Raw genomic sequence first — 22476 nt, forward strand, 5'->3', positions numbered from 1 at the left:
TTTCACAGCACCTAAAATTTAACCGTCTAATAAAGCCGATTCTCATAGCACCTAATATTATAGTACCTAATCTCACAGCACCTAAGGAAATGCCCGAGAGTCACACGGCACCTAAAGATCGTGCTGGAGTTTTATAACACCTAATATCACACCACCTAAAAGGGAGTAGTGGGGCTCGTCGGAGACGAGCTCCTCCCGTTTGTCTTCAATGGGGTGATCGTGACAGGCGGAGAGAAAGAGTGGGGGCAGAGCCGAGCAGTACCGATAAATCCCGAACATTCCTGACAAACCCTGTACATGCGGCTGATAGCGACCTCAGTTCGGAACGGTTCTGATTTCTATTATCTTACGAATTAATGAGTCGTTTTATATCCGAATTAATGAGTCGTTTTATATCCGAATTAATGAGTCGTTTTATATCCGAACATATCTGCAAAACATAGAAATTATATCGAATTAATTATATTAATATTGAACTTTCTTTATAACTCCAAAGATACTTTACAAAATGTGAGATGGTGCACAACGAATAAAATGTCATAATCTAGAATAGAATAGAAAAATTATTTATTTTCTTGAAAATATGTACAATAGTAAAATTATATAAACATCATTTATACCTTAAGCACAAACACAAACATTGCTTCTTAGTTGTAGACACAATTGACATGAGAATAAAAATAAAACAATGTTACTTTTTATTAAAGAAATATGAACATGTCTTTTTTATTTTAATACAGCTAGGGTACATCAATAAACAAAATTCAAGAAAACAAAATAGGACCTCAAAAGGCAAGGAACTGCCTGTGTAGAGGCTCCAACTTTCTTAGAAAAACAAAAGAAAACAACACTCAAGCAAATGAAATTAACAAATAAATTCAAATACGATAAATCTACCCATTTAAACTAAGCTTTAATAAAACAAATTTGAATAAAAAACACATTATATAATTTTCAAAGTCTAAAGCTAATTCAGTATATATAAAATGCCATAAATATAAATTATAACCATATCCAGTTATCGAGAAATAAGCTATAGACTTGAAATTGTGCATGCAACTTCGACCAAGCCTGATAAGTGTCATTTTGTGTCGTCTGGCGTACGCGATTATAATGCTGATCTGATCTATAGTACATGGAAATTATCGAATAATTTCTAACTAATAGTAATGTAACCTACAAATTATATTTATTTGATTAAGGCAGTTGGAAAATGCAATGAACCAAATATAATGTTACGAAACAATTTTATTGGTTTACATTTTAATACGAAAGATGCAATTAAAAAACTCAACATAATTGTTGATTTTGTGTTTGGAGACCCTGAAGATAAATTCTTTAACTACTATGCTAAGTAGGGCTCTTTTTAATCCTCCTGGATGTTTAATCCACCCTCGAATGTTTTATAGCTACGCCACTGAATGTAACGAAGTTACTTTGTTACATTAGACTTCCTTACGTCTTTTTTGGTATTTCGATTACTCCGTTGTATTGATTTATTTGTATGTAGACAAGAGTAATTGCCTGCCATTAATTACGTTGTAAAATCACGGTTCAATGAAATAAATTTAATTGCGCTGCATCCTGCAGCATCCAGCTTTGAAAATGTAATATATATATTACATTTATACATATACATATTACACCACCAGGCTCTATTAAATTCAGAGGAGTACAGAGCGAGAACGCGCGGACTGCTTATTCCACTATTCTAATACGCGGGCTATCTCTAGTTGGCAGGAGGGGCCCCTCCATCCCCACTTTTTCTCTCCGCCTGTCACGATCACCCCATTGAAGACAAACGGGAGGAGCTCGTCTCGCCGGAGGGGCCAGTGGGCGACCGTCCGTTGAGTCGCGTGGTTAGGGGAGAGTTCTTTGAGTTGGTTATTGTCACGTGCTGTGCGGGTTGCATTAACGCGCTCTCTGGAAGAATTGAAGGCGGTGGACGTTTCATTTAGGAATTTATATATGTTATTGTTACCGGATCCCGGCGACCTCTCTCACACACACTAAACATCTCACTTAAAACGTCTACCACATTAAAATCTACCCCTTTATTACATCTGAGAAAGTTTGACGGTTTACGTAGTATTAATCCATATATTATAGTAAAAGTGAGATATTTTTATTGATTGTGATAATCAGAAATATGAAGAAAAACACAGTTTTTGTTTTAAATTTAAGCTTTCTCCAATTTAACTCCTCATAATTCAAAGATAATTACAGTTAAAAATATAATATATCATTTGTTGTATGTCTCTTAAAGAACGACATACTGATAATTCACAGTTCTAAGTTAATAATTAAAGGCGTAACAAGTTTTTTGGGAAACTCATTAGACTTGTATTTATTTATAAATCACGCAATGCTTATTACTAATTGTCTTTACTTATGAGTGAGGGTGCAGAACAAGCGAGGTACACAGTAACTGTGCCGGAACCTTACTACATTATGGCTTAATGAAACGTACAAACTTGCCCCGTGTGCCAAAAACACAAGATAAAATATCGACAGTTTTATTTTCACACAAACCATAACAGGAAATGTTTAAATTAGGCTTGTATGATTCTGGTAAATATATTAATTCAAGGAAAGGCAATTACATTATTCATTTACCCAAAACAAACATTTAATTAAACTTATATTTGTAAATTCACTAACAGATAATTTGAGGGAAGTTAATATTCCTCAAGGCGAAGCGGCCAAATACCTTCCATAATCTTATCATCATCGTCTTTGTTATCAGTGTTTATATTTTCACTGTTTACCTCATGTTCACTGACACTGCCTTCCGACGAATTTCTGTCATCCAGTCAAAATATTAGTAGTCTCTCTACAACCTCCCCCAGCATCAATCATTCATTGGTCCAAGCGGACCAATATCAATGACTATTTTTGTATTATCTACAACTTTCATCCAACAATCAGGTGTAGTCTTTTCCAAAGCTTCTTTACAAATTTTGTGATAGAATTAATAGTGAACGACTTAATATTTTTGCGATATGTAAATTAATTTGAGCCCATATTAGTTCTATCGCGTGGAGCTTGACTGTCACTAGAAGTTCGACTTTTTCATATCTGAACTAAAGCGACTCCTTTATAGTAAACCATCCTGTAATTTCTGCCTTATATCTTTTGCTCCTAGGTGCTTTACATATTTATTTAGAATTATACAGTGTATTATACATAGCAATACATGCATCTTTCATTAATATAATCCATCCATAGGGGTAGAAATGGACTTGGAATTCTTAGAACTTCCCTATGTCCCATGTACATAAAATGTGGTACACACATGCCTCATGACTTGCACAGAAAAACAATAGCGTCTTTATGAAGATTAACTACCATAGCGACTGAAATATAATTGCAAACCCTATAAAAAGTATATTATTATTTTTCATCTTCCCGCTATCCGAAAAAAGTTAAAATTTCTCACACACACACACACACACACACACACACGCGCGCGGTTCTCGTCATAAAATTGATTACAAAACGTATATTAAAGAAGATAAACCCAGATTACTGGTTTACCTGGAAGTTGTACCCGCTATAAAAACTACGTTTTGCTTTGTAAACTTCCCGGTATCCTATGAATGTAAAGTTTGACATACATGTGTATTATGCATTAATGGCAAACCAACTCGGGGAGCCAATTGTCTTGATAATGTTTTTTTAGTCTGCCTAGATCAGGTTATTTCATGCAACATCTTTGATTTTTCTTTCTCGGATCGTAATGGCCTTATTTTATATATTCAAAAGAATACTTTGTCTGAAACATCTAAAACATTGCAAAATCCAAAAGTACAAGTGACACATTTTATTTTAATTCTTCCAGAATCCTCTATTGATGATCTGACATACCATTTGTTTTCACATGATTGGAATGTCTTACTTAGTAATGAAAGAGTATTCTCTACCCAAACATTCGTTCATGCATATTTCTCCATTTTAGTTAATAAATAAACATTTTACTCTACAGTGAAAAACAACGTTCCACAGTTAGTGAGATTAAAGGTCGAAATCAAAATGATTGGTATAGTGGGGAACTGGACCAAATGAAAGAAACTTTTGTTTTTGGAGAAATCGACAAAACTTTCTACTAGTGATAAGCTTCGTGTTAACTATTTAAATCTCGAGAAATGTTATAAAAAGTCCGTAGAAGATGCGAACTCATAATGTCGCAAAAATAGAAAATAGCAGTAACCAATATAAGGCCTGGGGATTTGATGAACGAAAATACAAAAATTTAGCATCTCAATCAGCATTATCAATAAATATCACTCCAGGTAACTTAAACCATTTGTTTTATCAATTCGGTTAAAACTAAATAAAGGGTACTATCAAAAAGCCTCATGTTAATAGAATGAGCTTAATAAGAAATTACCATATTTTGAAAGAAAAACATTTATCTTTGTAGAAGTCTCGATTGATGAGGTCATTAAAGCTGTCAAAAGAGTTAAAAACTCAGAAAGCAAAGACATTTATAACTCATCTAACAATATATTTTAACGAATTTACCATACTTTTTTGAACCCATTAACCATATGTATATCTGCCCGGTTCTTAAGAAAGGGTCTAGGAGTCTCCCTGAGAGCTATTGCCCAGTATAAAATTATACCTGTCCTATAATAATAAAAACTGTTTTACATAATTAACTTTTTGCGTATCTGAAAAATACAACAATCTAAATTTATTACAATAGAAGAGGTAAATACACCATTGATGTAGTTTATTCACTAATTAAGAAGGTCCTAAATACTTTTGAGATTTAAGCCTTTGCTCAGGCAACATATTTTGATTTGAGCAGGGCTTTAAAACTTAACTATTACAGTATTAATAGGAGTCCGGCTTTAAAGAGTTCTTTAAATACTATTTATCTAACCGCAGGCGAAAAGTTTGTTTGTATTAATGGAAATCGGTCCAACAATTTGGTGATCAGGAATGTTGTACCTAAGGTGTCAGTCCTGGGCCCTATTATGTTTTTATTACATATAAATTAATTTCCTACCGTTGTCAAGTTCAAATCTCTTTTATATGCTAACGACACAACTCTTTAGAATATCTATACAAACTTTGACAAACTACAAGTTCTTGTCATTGAATCAGTTGAGGAAGCCTCCGTGTGGTTTAGATCAAATGGATCTTTACTAAATGAAGTCCAAACTCAAAACATTTTGATCACTCTACGACAAACCCCTACAATTTACACACCAAATATTATCTTTTCTTGTGCTAAATTTCTAGGAATATTTTGGTAGAGAAATTTTGTTACTTAGACGTATTATAAATTATGTTACTGAAAAATATGTTAAATCTGCATATTATGCCTATTTTCAATCAATAACAAGGTATGGCCTAATATTATGGTGTAATAGCGCTAAAATTAATGAAATCATTATCCTGCAAAACAAAGCTAAATAACAAAAATCACAATAATAACAAAAATCACAATAATAACAAAATCACAACCACTAGAACACTGTGAACCACTTTTTATTAAGTTTTTGTTGCAAACTGTTATAAATTTATATATTTTTGACTCAGTATTGTATATTAAAAAATACATGTCATCATTAATTTTGACTAGCAACTTGCATAATTATAATACCAGAAATAAATATAATATTTTTATTGAGCATTGTAGATTAAACAAAAACAAAATAGGCATGTTATAATTAATTACTCAGAAGACTTACAACAAATTGCAATATTTTGTTGTATTGCACGAGGCACGCAGCAGGAGTGCCTCGTAGCTGTGCACGTGTGGCTGACTCAAAGGTCTACATATGTGGTCTTTCCTTGTGGCCACTTGTGTATGTGCACTGAGTGCTGAGACACACTGCCTGGTTACCAGGTTAATCTCCAATGCCTGTTATGTAGGCAAGTGAGCCAGGCAATAATCAGAGTTTATTTCTGATCATTATAATTTTTTTAAATACAATAAAAAACCGAGATTGAAAGCCTGTTTTTGTTCTATATTATAAAATTTTATTTCTTTCCTGTGTAATACATCCTGTATAAATAGATTACAATGAAATGGATATGTTATTAATAGTATCATATGGAACATTTTGAGAGGTATTGAGATTGCGTCCTAAACAATTAATAACTTTGATCCTCAAAAATCAGGAAGATTAATTTTAACAACAATCAGTCTACAAGTAGACTTCGGCAAACTTCTTACGGCGCAGTGGGAGGACTGAGAGTTGTCGATCTCACTCAGTATATACCAGCAACAAAGGTGTTAAAATACTTTTTCGATGTTGTCGTCTTGCACTTTATGTCATGTTATATGGGTCTTCTGAAGCCTTATACTTGTTATCAATTTTTTTCAAGTAATGTTCTAATAGCCCTCATACTCTTTTTAGGATTGACGACTTTTTTAACATGGTTTCATACATTCTTTTTTAATCTATGAATGTTCAGCTTTGACAATGTAATTTAAACATTAATTTAAATTTGTTATGCAATTATTACTAAGAGAGAGATTTGCGCCAATACACCATAATTCAGAGATAGCAGGCTGACAAATAATTTTTATAAAGACTCATAACAAGTTTTTATTTTCTTAGAACAGCCAAAACAAGACGCGCTCTTATAAGGGCGTTATACTGGCGCAATCTGTAATAAGATATATATCCCACTAATATTATAAATGCGAAAGTTTGCATGTTTGGATATTTGGATGTTTGTATGTTTAGATGTTAAGATGTTTGGAGGTTTGTCCTCGAATCACGCTAAAACTGCTATAATGATTGTGCTGAAATTTGGAACCGGTATAGCTTTTGGTCTGAATTAACACTTATAGTAGCTGTTAACACTTTCAGCTGAAGTTCATCAAAGAGGCAGAAACATATGTTTACATTTAAATTTTAGTAAATATTGAATTATTGTAAAGTGCTTAATCAGTAGTGTAATGCAGATTGCAAATACGAAGTTATTTAATTTTAAATTTATGTTGAGCCAATGATCAATAATCCATCTAATACAATAGAAATGCTATTTATACGTTGTTATAACAACTTCCTTATTGTATAAAGCTGTGAATGTTTGAACATAAAGTAATCTAATCTGGTTAGTTCCTTTAACATTGTGTATGGCCTTTTTACTGCAGTTATTGAAAAGCAAATGGAGATAATATTGCCCTAATACTTGAAGCATATACCCCTAATACATATTTAGTGGTCGGTAAAAATATCAAAATCACTTAATCATCAAAATTTAACTTAAGTTAGATTGCGAAACCAACATATGAAACCATTGTTTTGGTTAGTGCAACAGCATAAATCAATTAATTGTGGAACTGTAAATAGAATAGACCTGGGTGAATTTAAACGACCAGAACAGCAGAACAGACCCATATTGACCGCAGCAACCTTTTTAGTTGTACGATACACTTTCGTCATTGGGATAAAAAGGCTAACTCTTATTGTTACTGAAGCCATCGAAGAACTTAAATAAATTATCATGGAATGTGGGAGGAAAATACTAATCTTGTAAAAACTGTTTCACTTTACGACTTCAGGATCCCAAACCTCTGTTCTTTAAACTTAAATCAAAATTAAGAGATTGGAATAGCTTTGAGTGACTATCGATTATCTCTAGACTGTTTATTATGTCGTAGAAAAAGAATACATAGATATATTGTCCAGTTTTTCAACAGAAAATTGCGTGCGAAGCCGCGGGTAACTGCTAGTATATATATATATATATATATATATATATATATATATATATATATATATATATATATATATATACATTTTTTGCTACCTACGTATCTACTGATCAAGCACTGTTCTGAAATTTAATTTGTATTAAAATGTTTCTGCCTGTTTTACGAACACGAACTGAAAGTGTCAACAACTTAAATACTCAGTTAAAATTCAATAAATTATGAAACAATAATTTTAGAATAGTTTTCAAATTGTAAAATATTCCAGGCAACTATTTTGATCCACCTCTTCTTATAAAATTTCTTCACATTTCAACGGATTACCAAAAATTTGTTGAAATAAGAATATGTTGTGAATCATTTTTATGTATAATATGTAGGCCTTATTTGTAATCGTAATATGAATATTATTTCATATAAGCCCATAAGACAAATTGAAAGAATTTAGACATCTTCACCTTTTTAAAATGTATACGTACTCATGCCATTGATAGACAACAATATACACTTTTTAATAGAATATTAAAATAATACTCTTAAATAAATTTTTCAAGTTCAATCTTCTTTATTATCTCAAAATACATATATAAGTACAATTTACCTCCCAGTGCACCTCAAGCGGCGCGAGCGGGAGTTCAGTTGAATCATAATTACAATTATCTTAGTGTTCATTGTCCAATTCATATTTCCATAGTTGTCTTCACTTAAACTAAATTCATAAACTAACCAAAAGCAGTGTAAATCTTAATGGTATACCACGAGATTATTATAATATTACTTAGAATAAAGCAGGATTAACAGTTGTATGTACAAAAACAATGTAATTATAAACATTTCAAATTTACAAGGAATAATAAATAGATAAAAAATAAATAATGCAGTGATAACGATAATAAGTAATAAATATTGCAGTGGTAAACAATAGAATTTGACATTCCCAAACCAAATAAAAAAATAGTCTATGTATAAATAATCCAAGTGTGCAACAAGTAATATAAATAATATATGTAACTTTCTAACAGTGCAAGTTTAATACATTTTCAAGCAAATTCCTTTGCAAAGTTATTTGCTTGCAATGCACAAAAATAATGAAATAACAAGCAATACAGCCGCCTATTTATTATTGCTTTATGAAGAATCGAAAGGCTTTATTGAAATGGTTTGTTGTGCGTCCGTCTGTGCGATAACTCTTATTAATAAAGGTCCTAGTGACTTCAAACTTGGTACATATCCTATTATTGGTATTAATAAGAACTCTATTGATTTTAAGATAAAGAAGAATTGTCTGTGCGCCACCACTTGTTACACTTTGTCGAGTCTTACAATGCTTCTAACATCGTTCGGGTTATTTTAAGTAATCTCGTATTTGGTTCACAAAAACAACATATATGTATAGTACTTGTATTCATTATAACACTTACCTAACAGTTTGACATGAAATAGCTAGATTTTTCGGCTGAAAATATAAAACTCGTGAGTCAAATTTCACTGTTTTAGAACATCGGGAGGTTAAAAAGCTAAACTATAGTTCTTCTAATGGTTGCAATTCCCTATGTTTCGATGTTACATTTTAATCCAAATACTTTTGCTTTTTATTTAAGTCATGATGCTTACGTGTATTAAATTTTTACTTTGTGTGATGTAGGGAAATTGGAGAAGGCTTTGCCTATTTTTATAGAGATTTGAATGCAAATTATTACGTACCGGTTTTCAGTGTTTTCAGTATATACGATTTGAACATATTTAATTCCAATGACGATATAAAACTATTATGAACTTATATAAACATGTCAAACACAATGAAATTAGATGAACAAATCATCGACATTATTGGATGATGTGCAAGATTTGCGGTTTGGCCTAAACATTCATTCAAATTCAAGGTACTTAATTTTTGGTGCCATCATTAGTGTTGTAATCAACAACCGCCGCACGCCATACGCACGGACCCTTCCCTTGTGCGAGTAGACAGATTGTCTATCTCGTGTCGCCTCGCCTTGTGCTGTCGACTGCTCGCCCTGCTGTAATGGCGGATCGTGGAGCGGGGTGAGGGGCAAGGTTGCATTCTCCTCCAACCGCTCTGTCCCCACCAAGGCCCCTTTGGAACAAAGAGAGAGGTGCTGTGACACTGAAACTTGAAACAGTCTCACGGCACCTAAACGAACCGTGGATCGTCGCAAAGTACCTAACCTTACAGCGCATAATATCACAGCACCTAAATGACGACTTTTTTGCTGTCGGTGGTATGAGATTAGGTGCTATGCAGCCGCACCACTACTTGGTCATGACCGCGTTTACACCGGAGTTGCAGACACGTGATTACGACAGTTGTTGACAAGTTTCCACAAAACAGCTTTTATTTCGTTTGCAACAATATGTGTTGCAGACAGATTTGCGTGTCTGCAACACAATTTTTGTTTTCCACCGAGAGTCATACAGCCAGTTCACAATCCTCTTCCTTGTTTAAAGTCAAAATCAAACTTTAAACAAAGAATTACATTAATTGGCTGTCAGCCATGAACCAACACTCTCAGTGTGAGGTTGTGTGTGGTTGTTTGTTAAGTACGCCAAAGGCTGTGCAGTAACAGTACAGTGCAGTGTTACTGTCTCACGAGTACACAATAGGGTTTATTCGCGGGCGCCGGGAGACTGTCAAACGCAACATCAATTCGCTTCCCCTTCCGCCCCTCATCCTGCAGCAGCTGACAGTTCCGACTCTCCCTTATCTCTTCCTCCCCGCTAGCAAGCCAGAACCAGTGGAGCACCCTGAAATCTTCTCTGGGGGTCCGAAACGCCGCGGAGTCGGGAGCATAGAAACCCCCGATATCAATAGGCCCTCCCCCGAGAAAATGTTGAAATATTAGGTTCTAGAATGTTATTGATGTTTGGAAGTACCTATTTATGTGAAAGTATATTCTCATCCATGAAGTTTATAAAAAACTAAAATAGAAGCAAGCTTTCTGATGTATCTTTACTTGATTTCATGAGGTTGGCTATAACACAACTAGAGGTGCATATTCGTTCTTTAGTGGATGTTCCTGATCACCCATAATGTTCACACTGAGAATTAATATATATTTTGATTCTCGTTGACATATAAATATTGATTGCAAAAGTATTTTATCTGAATATTTTTCTTAATTATGTGTAAGGAACACTTGGATAAAAAATATACTAATTTTCTTTTTATTTATAAAGGTATATTTTTTTATTGCTGTTTTTAATTTTAGTATTAACATATGGCCCACAATCAAGTTCAAGTTTTAATTTTTGGCCCTCATGCCTCTGCAAGTTAGACACTCCTGGTGTAGGCACTTGAAGAGTGAGTGACCTTGTTTATTTAACCCTTACTAATGTTTATTTCATTGCAAATTCCAATGGTTAGTTGCCTAATTGATTCTGATTCTAGTCAGAATTGTATTACTTCTATTTCGATTTATTAAAAGTGATTGTTCAGCTGTTTTGGACAGTTTAATGAGGCTGTTTTTCTTGACAATTGTAAGGTCTTTAAAAGAAAAGATACTTTTAAACTTACTTTTCCTTTACTATCAAAATGATTTCCATTAAATTACTTTGACAATAGGCTATTTACAGTAATTGTAATACAAAAGAAAAAAATAATTTTTAAAGTATTATTTTATGACTTTAATTACGGAGTTAGAGTATCTTTCTAAACCTAAATGAGCTTTAAGAAAAAACCCAGTGGAGCTGAGTTTATCAAAACAAAAATCAGCAATAAGTACTTTAAAAAGTTTCTAAGATGACAAGTTCTTCAAGCAGCGAAAATGAAGCCCAGACTGAACTAAGTTTGTTGAGGTTGTAACCATCCACATCCCAGAACCAAACTCAGTCTTTCACGACTACTGACTGCTCTGACACAAGTGATACTGAACTTAAACCTCTCCTCGACAGTGACTTCGTGCTGGAAGATCCAGGCACAAGGAACATAAAAGACACTGTTCAGGTAAACAAAATACCTCAAATTACAATTTAAGTCAAGACTTAGACACAGATTTTTCCAACTCTGAACATTCTTATGAAGCCACCAAAATTAAACGTTAACTGTGAACAAAATTACTTTTTGGCGAGCTTCCCAATGAAGAGAAGTTTAAGAGAGATAGACTCCCCTATTCAAAAGTCCACATATTTTTGTTTCTATTCCCTTTTCTTTCAGCTAGACAGACAATTTTCAGCTTTAGCAACTTGCTTGGTATAGAATTTTAAGGTAAAAAAAAAAAAAACCACCTCAGGCCAAAGTTATTATCACAAAGAGGTGCGATATTTACCCAGAAAAGTCTATGCCTATAAAGCCCAAGGAATGGAAACAGCAGCTCTCGACTTGCTTGAAGAACTTGACCTAGACAAACAAAACATTCCTTAAACCTAGCTGGTTGTTTTGCTGCTGGAAAAGCCTGCACTGGAGCTACTGTGTTCTTTTCTTTTTTACAAGGACTTTAAACTTATTTTGTGGTATCTAATCCAAGATAGGATTTGTTGAGAGATCATGTGCAAAAAAGCAATGAACAAAATGTGTGTGATAAATGGTACTGGTAACATCAGTCGGTGGGTAGATAAGCAGGCTGGAAGGTAAGTATTAACTGAACTTACCTGGAAGTGTTGTCAAAATTTAAAGCAAGTGATGAATATGTGGGAAAAGTGCTTAGTCGCAGTTATTCAGACAATCGGAAATGTTTGGATATTTCCTCTTTGTCATCAGCTCTTCTTTTTGCCACTTATTGCACCATATTGGGTAGTCTGCTTTTACTTCTGAGGCAACAGAAGCCCCTTCTTCCAACTAAAGGGATGTTTTCATTTTCATTCACGTCATTCCTAGATGCCTATCTTGGCAGTATAACTTGTAGTGCATTTAAAACATCATCCTGGTCATTGCTGAATCTGCTGTTGAGTGGGATGACTACTAAGTCATCCAATGATGGGACAAAAATAGTTCTTCTGAAATATTCCTTAACACTACAATGACGATAGTTTTCCCTTTTAGTTTACTTTCTCGCTAGTCACTTTCAATTCAGCATCGAAATAGAGTTTATGAGTCTTAGAAGCTGACTCAAAAAACTTGCAGAGTTAAGTAGATGACACCAATTTTTCATCTCCACTACTCGCTCCAAATTTCAATAGAGCCCTAAACTTCCCATCCTTGTGATGTGGTTTTCCAAGGAAACTGGGCCGTAGTTTACAAGATCGCGTTTCTGGCCTCGTAAAGGAAGCTCATTTTCCCACAAAAGATCACCGTTTCGTTTCAGGACCTCTCTGTTTTCTACAACCTGTTTCTTTCTCTGCGTGTCAACCTGAGAGACAACACTGTCCGTTTTCATACTTGAACATTCAAAAGTGTTCAGCAGAAGCTGCGCATTTTTTGTGATAGCGAGTATTGGAGTTAACCATACATTTTTCCAACGCATTTTGCAATTTTCTAAATGGTGAGTTAATTAACGAGCCTATACTTTCGTGACTCCCTTTTCTTATGCTTTCAGTACAGAAAGCCAAACAGAAATTACAAAAAGCTCCATCTAATAATGTTGAATACAACATATTTTGAGGTATTTTGGAAACCAGTGACGTTGAAACTTGCCCACCTGCAACATTAGTTGGAAAATTGAAGTTTTCATTTGGTGTGAATGCATGAAGCAATGCTTTACGTCTCATTTCATCCATATTTTTAATAGAATATGGTAAAAAGACAAATTCTGAAATCTTGCCTGTGTCGTTTTCAGAAACCTGACCATATTCTTACATCTGAGGCTGCGAACTAGTATTTTTAGTACTCTCTGTCTCAATTTCAACTTTGGCACCACTGTCATTTCCAGAGCTTTCGTTTTCAGATTTTTTTGAGCCAAACACCGAAGTTTCATTTTGAATTGGAATCGATACTTTTGCAAAATAATTCGCAATTATTTTCTTTTGCACCTGCCGACATTTCATATTTTATTTTAGATATAACCACACTGTAATTACAAAACGTAAAAATAATGCACTAATGACACTAGGCGTAACAAGCGACAATACACACTAAACAGATACAGCCACACAGCATATAATAACGCACACCGCACAATTTTGTAAGACTAGATCAGCAGACTGCAAAATTGCAATGGAAGAGCTGCGTGTGTGATATGATAACTCATGTGAGTCAAGCTGCTGAGCATGTCGGGTAGCGACCCTGCGCCTATGTCGCCGTGCGTGCATTTATGTACAGCCAGCCTCAGAAGAGCTCTGACTGTCCATTTCGGTGTTGCGTGCAGTCCACGCCAACTAACTTCGCTGATTAATAAACATTGTTCTATCGTAACTAAATATTTGAATTCATGAATAAACGTCCACGTGTAACACAAGATCGCAACCCTCAGATTTATTAATTAGATTTAGGTCAAAGAAGTCTCTGTTAGTCATTTTAAAAATGTAAACATAATTTGATGAGAATTTTGGGGGATGCTGGTGCACCTTCAGTACCCCCCTCTGGCTACGTCCTTGCTGACACGAGTCATAGCTGAAGGATTCTGTACAACACTTGAAATTTTGGGACAACTTTGATAACAGTAATTTGAGACGACGTCCTGAAAAGGGTGGACAAAACCAGCGAGATAGTACGGAAAAAAGAGCTTGACCTTGTTGGTACTATTAAGGAGTTACATACCTTATTTTTGTTCTCATGTGAAAAAATAACCAATTTTGATGATTACGAAAGAAGAGCATTACAACTAGCTGCAACCCAGCTATGAAAATATTAGGAAAAAGGCATGTTTTCAGATGAAGTAAGAGATTTGGATTTTGTGAAAACGATCCCCAGAGAGAGATTTCATATTGGAGTGTTCTTACCCATCATTAACAATCTTGTAACCCAGTTAGACAAAAGAAGGGATTGCTCAGAAATCTCCAAGAAAAAGAACAAAAATGTGACAGAAGAGGCAAAAAAAACTTGGCTCAAACCTTAAGTGATGAAGAACATTTTGTGCAAATATGTTGACATTTCAAAATGTGTATGGAAGTGGAAAAAATAACAACACTAGGAATCTATACTAACCATCAAGAAAATTATCAGGAAAGTACATTCCAAAATTTTGAAGTTGTGCTGAGAATTTACCTTACTCTTCTTGTGATAAATTGTACAGCATAAAAGAACTTTTCGGCCCTTAAGAGAGTAAAGACTGATACAATATCTACAATGGAAAATTATAAACAAGTTTGACGTTGCTTTGCACTCAAAATGATACATTGGCACATTTTGCAAAGATTAAAGCTCGAAGAACACCTTTGTTGCTCAAGTGCCTTGCAATGAATCAAAAGAGGAAGAGGACGTATAAGAGTGGACGATGACAAATGGTAAAACTTGACAAAAAAGTGAAACATGAACAAGATAAAAACAGTGAGAATCATCATACAATGAGATAGGTACAAAACAATATTTTTATTAATTAAAAAAAGGATAGGTGGGTAGTCTATGATGCCGTAAGGTAACTTATAATATATGAAGAAGAATGTTTAGGGCATGAAACTCCTTGTCTGTAGGTTGCCAGTCTGGGACATGGCACGTCCTTGGCTGGTGGTTAATGGAAAGAATCCAACAAAAACAAAAGAATAAAGACAAGAGCTAATGTAAGGAAGAAGAGTTAAGGGAAATTCCCTCCAGAACCAAAACTGGCAAATCAAGAACTCAAAAAGAAATGCTCTGCTGGGATTTTTGGACCTCCTATTATTTTAGTTTACTACATAGTATTCCATACCCTCCAGTATGAGGAGCACAATTTTTTGAAGTGCATAAGGTGCTAGTGAATGTAAAAATGGCCCTGGGGAAATCCAAGGTTATTCTGCTAATTTTTTACACTTAAATAAATCCTTTGTTAATTCAAAGAGATTAGAAATACCAGATTAAGAGAAGGCACATTGTAAAAAGTCCTGGTGTATTCTCATAGATCCACTATATTTTTTTCTTTTAACATACACAATATTGTTCCTAAACCTATCAGGAACTTGGGGCTTTGATGCGGATCATTTGATATTTCTTTGACAAAGATTCTTGCCCAATGGTTTACAGGAATGGTCCATTGGAATTGGGGGATTGTTTGGTTTCAGACCATGGGGTCTGAAACAAAACAATCTTGATTATGTCACAACTGTCTGGGATAGAGACTGATTTTCTCATATTTCAGGTTATATGGTATATTTCTTGTTTTCTACTAAGTTCTGCACAATTACAATCATTCGGGAAAAATATAGGTCTGAGAGTTCTGTGGTACACCATGTACAGGAGAGGTCTATTTTGGAGTATATAATCCAGTAATTAGATGTCATCTTTTTTAATAATTAAGATCTTTTTAGTAAAGACTGAAAAAATTTTAAAATAGTGTAATTGACACGTGAGTTGTGATTATATGACATTCTCACACTGAACTTGTTTCAAATAAGGCTTCATTTTTCTCAAATATTACTTAACACTTTTACCGTATCACCGTCTGTGAGACCGTAGGGGAATTTCATGTTTCTGAAATTGGCACTTCTGGTGTTCGGTTGCCCCCTCCACGCTCAGTAGCTGGTTTTAGTTTGTCTAGGGCGTTTGACCTTGAATCAGTCCTGTTATTTTGTGAGCGCTACGGTCTACTGTACCGGACGATACGGTTACTGTAACTATTCTACCGGTCTGTCATACCGGGTGATACGGTTAAAGTGTGAATAGTTATTATGTGTTTATATATTATTGTTTTTATGTTTTATTATAACTTGTTATAGTCATGAGTGACTCGGAAATTTTAAGAGTGCACGATGGAAGATTTAACGAGCGACTTTTACAACTCCTACATAACGTTGAAGGGGATGATAGTGACGATGAGCCTGTTGACGATTCGGATGAAGATCCAAACTATGTAGTGTCTGATAACGAACTAAACCAAAGTGAAAGTGATGATAGTTTTGCTGTTGATGAACCCCAACTGGAAGATGAAGACAATATCCACTATAGTGTCGAAAATTATTTGGTTCAGGAATCTGAAGATGACTTTTTTGGGGGGAAGATGGTAGCGTATGGTGCAGAAAGGAGCCACCCAAGCAGCGCAGAACACCTCAACATAACATTTTGAGGGGACCATTACCCGGGCCTACTGCAAGAGCAAGAGCCTTAGGTAACAATCCACTAATTACAAGACTTGAAGTCATAAAACGTCTGACCTTAAAACTTATAAAGCCTCACATGACAAGACGCCTAGAAATTCAAAATTTGCCAAGAGACATTAGACGCGTCATCACGGAGTACGTTGGAGAAACAGAAGCTGCAAATCCTAATGAATGTGTTCCTAATGACAAACTGGAAAAAACGGAAGACATGTTCCAAGTGCCCAGCGGCTAAGGAAAGAAAAACCAATTACAAATGTATCAAATGCTGTCAATTTGATACCCATCTGTTTGGAGTGCAGCAGAAAGTTGTGCATTTCATGTGTTCAGAATATTTAAAATCTGTGGATACTTTTGTTGTATGTACTTATGCCTTTTTTTAGTTTTAATTGCTTTGGTGAAAAATGTATGTGTATTTCTGATACTTGTAAATACAGATTTATACTATACCAGTATTCTAGAATATAATTGTCCATCCTAAATTCCCCAAATTATTAAATTTTATAATTTTTTGCAATTATAAAAATTAAAAAAATATTAATTGTAGTTTTTTTATCAACAGGGAATAATTGTAAATATATTTTGTGTTTAAATCTGAACTAAAAAACAAGAATAGCCCAAAAACAGCAAAAAACCTCCCTCAGGTCTGTGAGACCGGATGATACTGTAAGTGATTGTAATTTCATGATACGGTAAAAGTGTTAATTCTCTTCAGAGCTATAAAGAAAACAAGAAACTCCTTTAGAGATTTCGGAAGGATTCTTTTGATACAAATATGACATGCTTCTTACAAAGTGTAACTCATCTGGGATTGCATCACAAAAATAAAGCCATTAAATAATTTTATCAATTTTTAATAAAAAATACACATTAAAAAATCACAGACTTTATTAAGATTGTCAGGCATAAAAATACAATTTTTTTAGTTCAAAACTACTTACTATAAATGAGATATTGTTTCTTATAAATTTATGAAAATATAATTCTTAGTAGTAAAATAAATACAACATTTTAATTTAGGAAATACTTATAATCCAATATATACAAATAATACCCTATTACTTTATTAGCTTTACTGTTCAATATAGTATTATATATATAATATATATATATATATATATATATATATATATATATATATATATATATATATTTATGGAAACAAGGCACTTGATGGTCCTGTGTTATACAGCGACCCATGCAGGTCCATCAAGCCCCCTATTTAAACCTTCATATAACCGTGTTATGAATTTGTTCTCAGCATACATTTATGTTTTATAACTTGCTTGATAAATGTATGCTAATATTTTTTAATATATAAAAACTTTTGTCCACATGCTGGTCCGCGTGTATTGAGCGGTTAATGTTGGTCCTTTTATACACCGTACAATTAAGCGGTACATGTTGATCCACGGGCCGTGTGGTTGGTGGTGGGAGAAAGAGGGGAAGGGACCTGCATCTGCCTTTTGATTGTAATATATTGAAAAGACCTGTACTTGCCTCTCGTTTGTAAAACTCCAAGTTGTAAAGCATTCATTTCACATATTTTACTTCATTTTAAGGTAATCAATAATATTACCTTAGGTGAAAGTAACAGAATATCTTGGATAATCATTAATATTAAAACATAAATTGCTGTTGCATCTGATCTGTGGCCTCCTTATTACGCACAGACATTTATTGTATTTCAAAATATTAAACATATATTTCAATAGAATGACATTTTCTAAATTATACGCATTAAAAATATTTTCAGTTTAAACTATTTCTATATTTACAATTATAAATAGATATGGTAATGCGCATGTTTTAATGTAAGTAATATTTATCTATGCTGTGCATTTTTGTCATAATACTGTTTTTAATTTGTTAATGGGTCGTGTTTCTGTAGTGAATTTAACATAAAAGTTAATTGACAGTGGCTGGTTTACACACGGAGAATATTATGCCTCAAGCGTCTCAATTATTGCTGGGTAGTTGTGTGGCCAGCAAATCAGCGAAAGGATTGCATTGAAATAGATAAAATAACAGCTTTATTTTACCAGAACATTATAAACTTTAAAGCACTCTTCAAAGTATTTTTTATTTAAAAATTTTAAACATCTAAATCACATATATCACCCTAACACACTAAAAGAATGTAAACATTCTACATTAATATCATTTTAAAAATAATACACCAATCATCAATGATGAACTTAAATCTAAGAATTGTTTTTTAATTAAACTAATTTTCGAATATGATCAGGGACCAGGAATGTATACACGTATAGGCCTACTAATTCCATACTAACTGCTGAATTACATCTACCCATTTATACTATAAGATAACCAGCAAAATATTTTTATCCTAAAATTATAAATACGGAATGAAATGAAAAATAAAAGTTGTACATTTTATAATAAATCTGCCATGAAAAATTTAATTATAACTATGTGATATTGAAGGGAGTTGAATTCACTAAAAGCTAAAAAATAAACATTATACCAAGTTTATACAAATAATGTCTTAACATGTCAATTTATTGTGGACAAAATCTTGAGCTCATCTTGTAAAATATTATTAGTTCTCAGGTACTGCACTTAATTGTAAAGTTTTAAAATTTATTCCTTTTTCCTAAATGTTTTATAAATATAAGTGTGCACAAATTTTATTATTTTATTAAATTCGCCTATTCTTAGGTCATTGGCACCTTTAACAATTTTAAGAATACAGAGGGCCAATGCGCAATACTGTTTCTTATGTTACCCCTTTTTATTGGCCCTTTAATTTGTAAATATCGAATGTAACATGTGATGTTAGTCTTTCACTACTTTAGCCTATATTGGTTATGGTTGTATTTTATTTAACAATCATACAAGAATTTACTTCCTCAAATTACATATTAAATGTTTCTTTGCAAGAAACCACTGAGCACTAATTTGCACTAATTTAAAGTTACTGAATTTGGGAAGAAATATTTTGGTATTACACAATGAGATATTACACAAGCATATCTCCATATAGCATAATATAAAACCATAAAATATAGCTAAGGTCTGTTCACACTCTACATTCACAGATGGTAAAACCAACTCTTCGTTATACTCTGCTTTAAAAGATGGTACATAAAAGCAACATAGATCTTTTCACATTCTAATTCTGTATTAAACATATCGGAGTTAGTTAATAGTTTACGAGGGTGGTCTGAAAAGTTTGCTTTCTGAACGTGAAGATGGAAGGTTCGTTAACAAAAGCTACTGAATTTCGTCTGTTGACAGTTACTAAAAAAAGTTTTAGCTATTTTCGACGTGCCGTTTTTATGTAACAGTCGAGTCAGTTGATGGGAGTGTTTTTGTGATATGGACACGATTATCGTGCTGCCATTAACTATTTGTGTTTGAAAGGCAATACGCCTTATTAAATCAAAAATGAGTTGGATTCTGTGTATGGAAACTCTGCACAATCATTTAACTCAGTGAAATTTTGGGCTGCTTCATTTAAAAATAGCCATAAGATCTTGAGAGACGATGAACGTTCGGGACGTCCAAAAACTGCAACTACCCATGAAATCATCGACAGAGTTAACCAAATGGTGCTAGACGACCACCGAATTAAAGTGAAAAATATATCAACATTTAGGCATGAGAAAGCTTTCCGCGCGTTTAATGTCGCGTTTGCTCACGTTAGACCATAAAGGTTCGAGGATGAACATTTCCAACGCTCTTCTGGCGCAGTTTAGGTAAAATAATCCAAATGCGCTGATTAATTACTGTATATAAAACTTGACTACACCATTATACACCCGAAAAAAACTACAAAAGGGAAACAGAGTCAAAAAAAGAAAAAAATGCTGCTTCTTTGGTTAGGAAAGACATGACGACTGTTTATGCGATATTAATAGAATGAATTTAATAGATTAGCTTCAAAAAGGAAAACCATTACAGGAGCATACTATCCACCATTACTTGACAAGGTAAAGGTAGACATTTTTTAAAGAAACGCCCACATTTGTAGAAAAAGAATATAATGTTTCACCAAGGCTACGAACCTTCTCGTCCCTTAGCGGTTATGATGGCGAAAATCCATGAATTACGGGTTTAACTGCTTAACCATCCGTCTTACCAGATCCAGTCCCAAGCGAATTCTTTTCGTTCCTTCTCTCAAAATTGCGCTCAGAGTACAATGTAATCGTCAAATGAAGAGGCAATCACCTTCGTGAACAATTATTTTTCAGAGAAATATTCCGAGTACAATTTTTACGGGTTACAGAGATGGTATCGCTGATAGAAGTGTGTAGAGTGACAAGGAGACTATGTTGATTTTTTTATTTCACAAATTATGTCATGTTTGTTAGGTCGGAAACTTTTCAGACCACTCTCGTAGATATAAAGCATTATTAATGGCTTTTAAGACCTACATACATTGAATGTAGAACATATTTTTCAAGTTCATAAATTAGGACCAAAAAACCGGATGGATATCAAAATTTTATTTTTGTACGTAATTTAGAACTTTAGGAAAGGAAAAAATATATTTTCATAAATAATTACTTATTTAAAGTTACACATATCTTAAAAATGTCTATATTTAAATCAAATATAATTCAAGAATTTTATTATGAATAAAATAAAAATATTCCCACAAGCCACTTTTCTAGCACGTACGGTAAAATGTATTATCCTTATTATCAATGATTTTTAGGCCTAGATATAACATGAAGGTTTTAATAATATTATAAATGGAAAATTGCTTATGTTTGTTTGTTTTGCTTTCACGCTTTAACTATTTAACCCATTGTACTGCAATTTTACGTAGACATTCTTAGGGTTCCTTGGATGAATATATGCATATTCTTATTTCGGAAATCTCTTCGGGCTACGCCCTACTGGTCTATAAAATAGCTAAAAATTCCATTTTCCGTCTCTACAGTTACAAAAATTAGTTAATTAAAAGAGCCTCTTAAATGTCAACTGTGGTAAAATATTATAGGTGCGAATTTTGCACATTGATTATTTTATGATTATCATTATAAATTTCTTTGTGTTAGGGAACCGCCCCAAATAGAGAATGGCGTGAAAGTACCTAAAAAAGGTTTAAAAATGTATTTTTTTTTAATACATATCAACGTTTTTACACACCTAATGCTTAAGCCGAATAAGGCTGCTTTACTCATATGTGCATTGCACTTGATTAGGGGGTCTAGCCTAATAAGCCCTCCCCCCCAATTCTTTCACATTCATGAAAACGAATTCAAGATATTTTTATCGATTTAAACACTACACGACAAAGTAATAACAGCTAAATATACTCTTATGAGATAAATATAGAAGAGGTTTCCAATGTTGCTTGATTTTGAAACTTCAACGCCGCGCCTTAGTTTTCCGTATATAGTTGTTTTAATTAAATCAAAATTTTCCTGAAAAACAATAACACTTACAAAGTAATATATTTTTTGTTATGTTTAATGTTAGCAAAACAATACGAATATTGTCCTATTTGTGTTATTTTTACTTAATAAGTAAGGTTAATAACATGATGTTAACAAAAATAAAAAAAAATTTAACGTATTTAAAATGAGAAATGAAAATAATAAAATTGTTTCAGCTTTAAAGAATTTCCTTAAGATGTGAACCTGGCAATCAGCGATAAGATAGATGGTCGCTTAACATTGCTTTGCGGATACCAATCCAAG

This window comes from Homalodisca vitripennis, unplaced genomic scaffold (assembly GCF_021130785.1).
Source record: "Homalodisca vitripennis isolate AUS2020 unplaced genomic scaffold, UT_GWSS_2.1 ScUCBcl_4238;HRSCAF=10300, whole genome shotgun sequence".
Lineage (NCBI taxonomy): Eukaryota > Metazoa > Arthropoda > Insecta > Hemiptera > Cicadellidae > Homalodisca > Homalodisca vitripennis.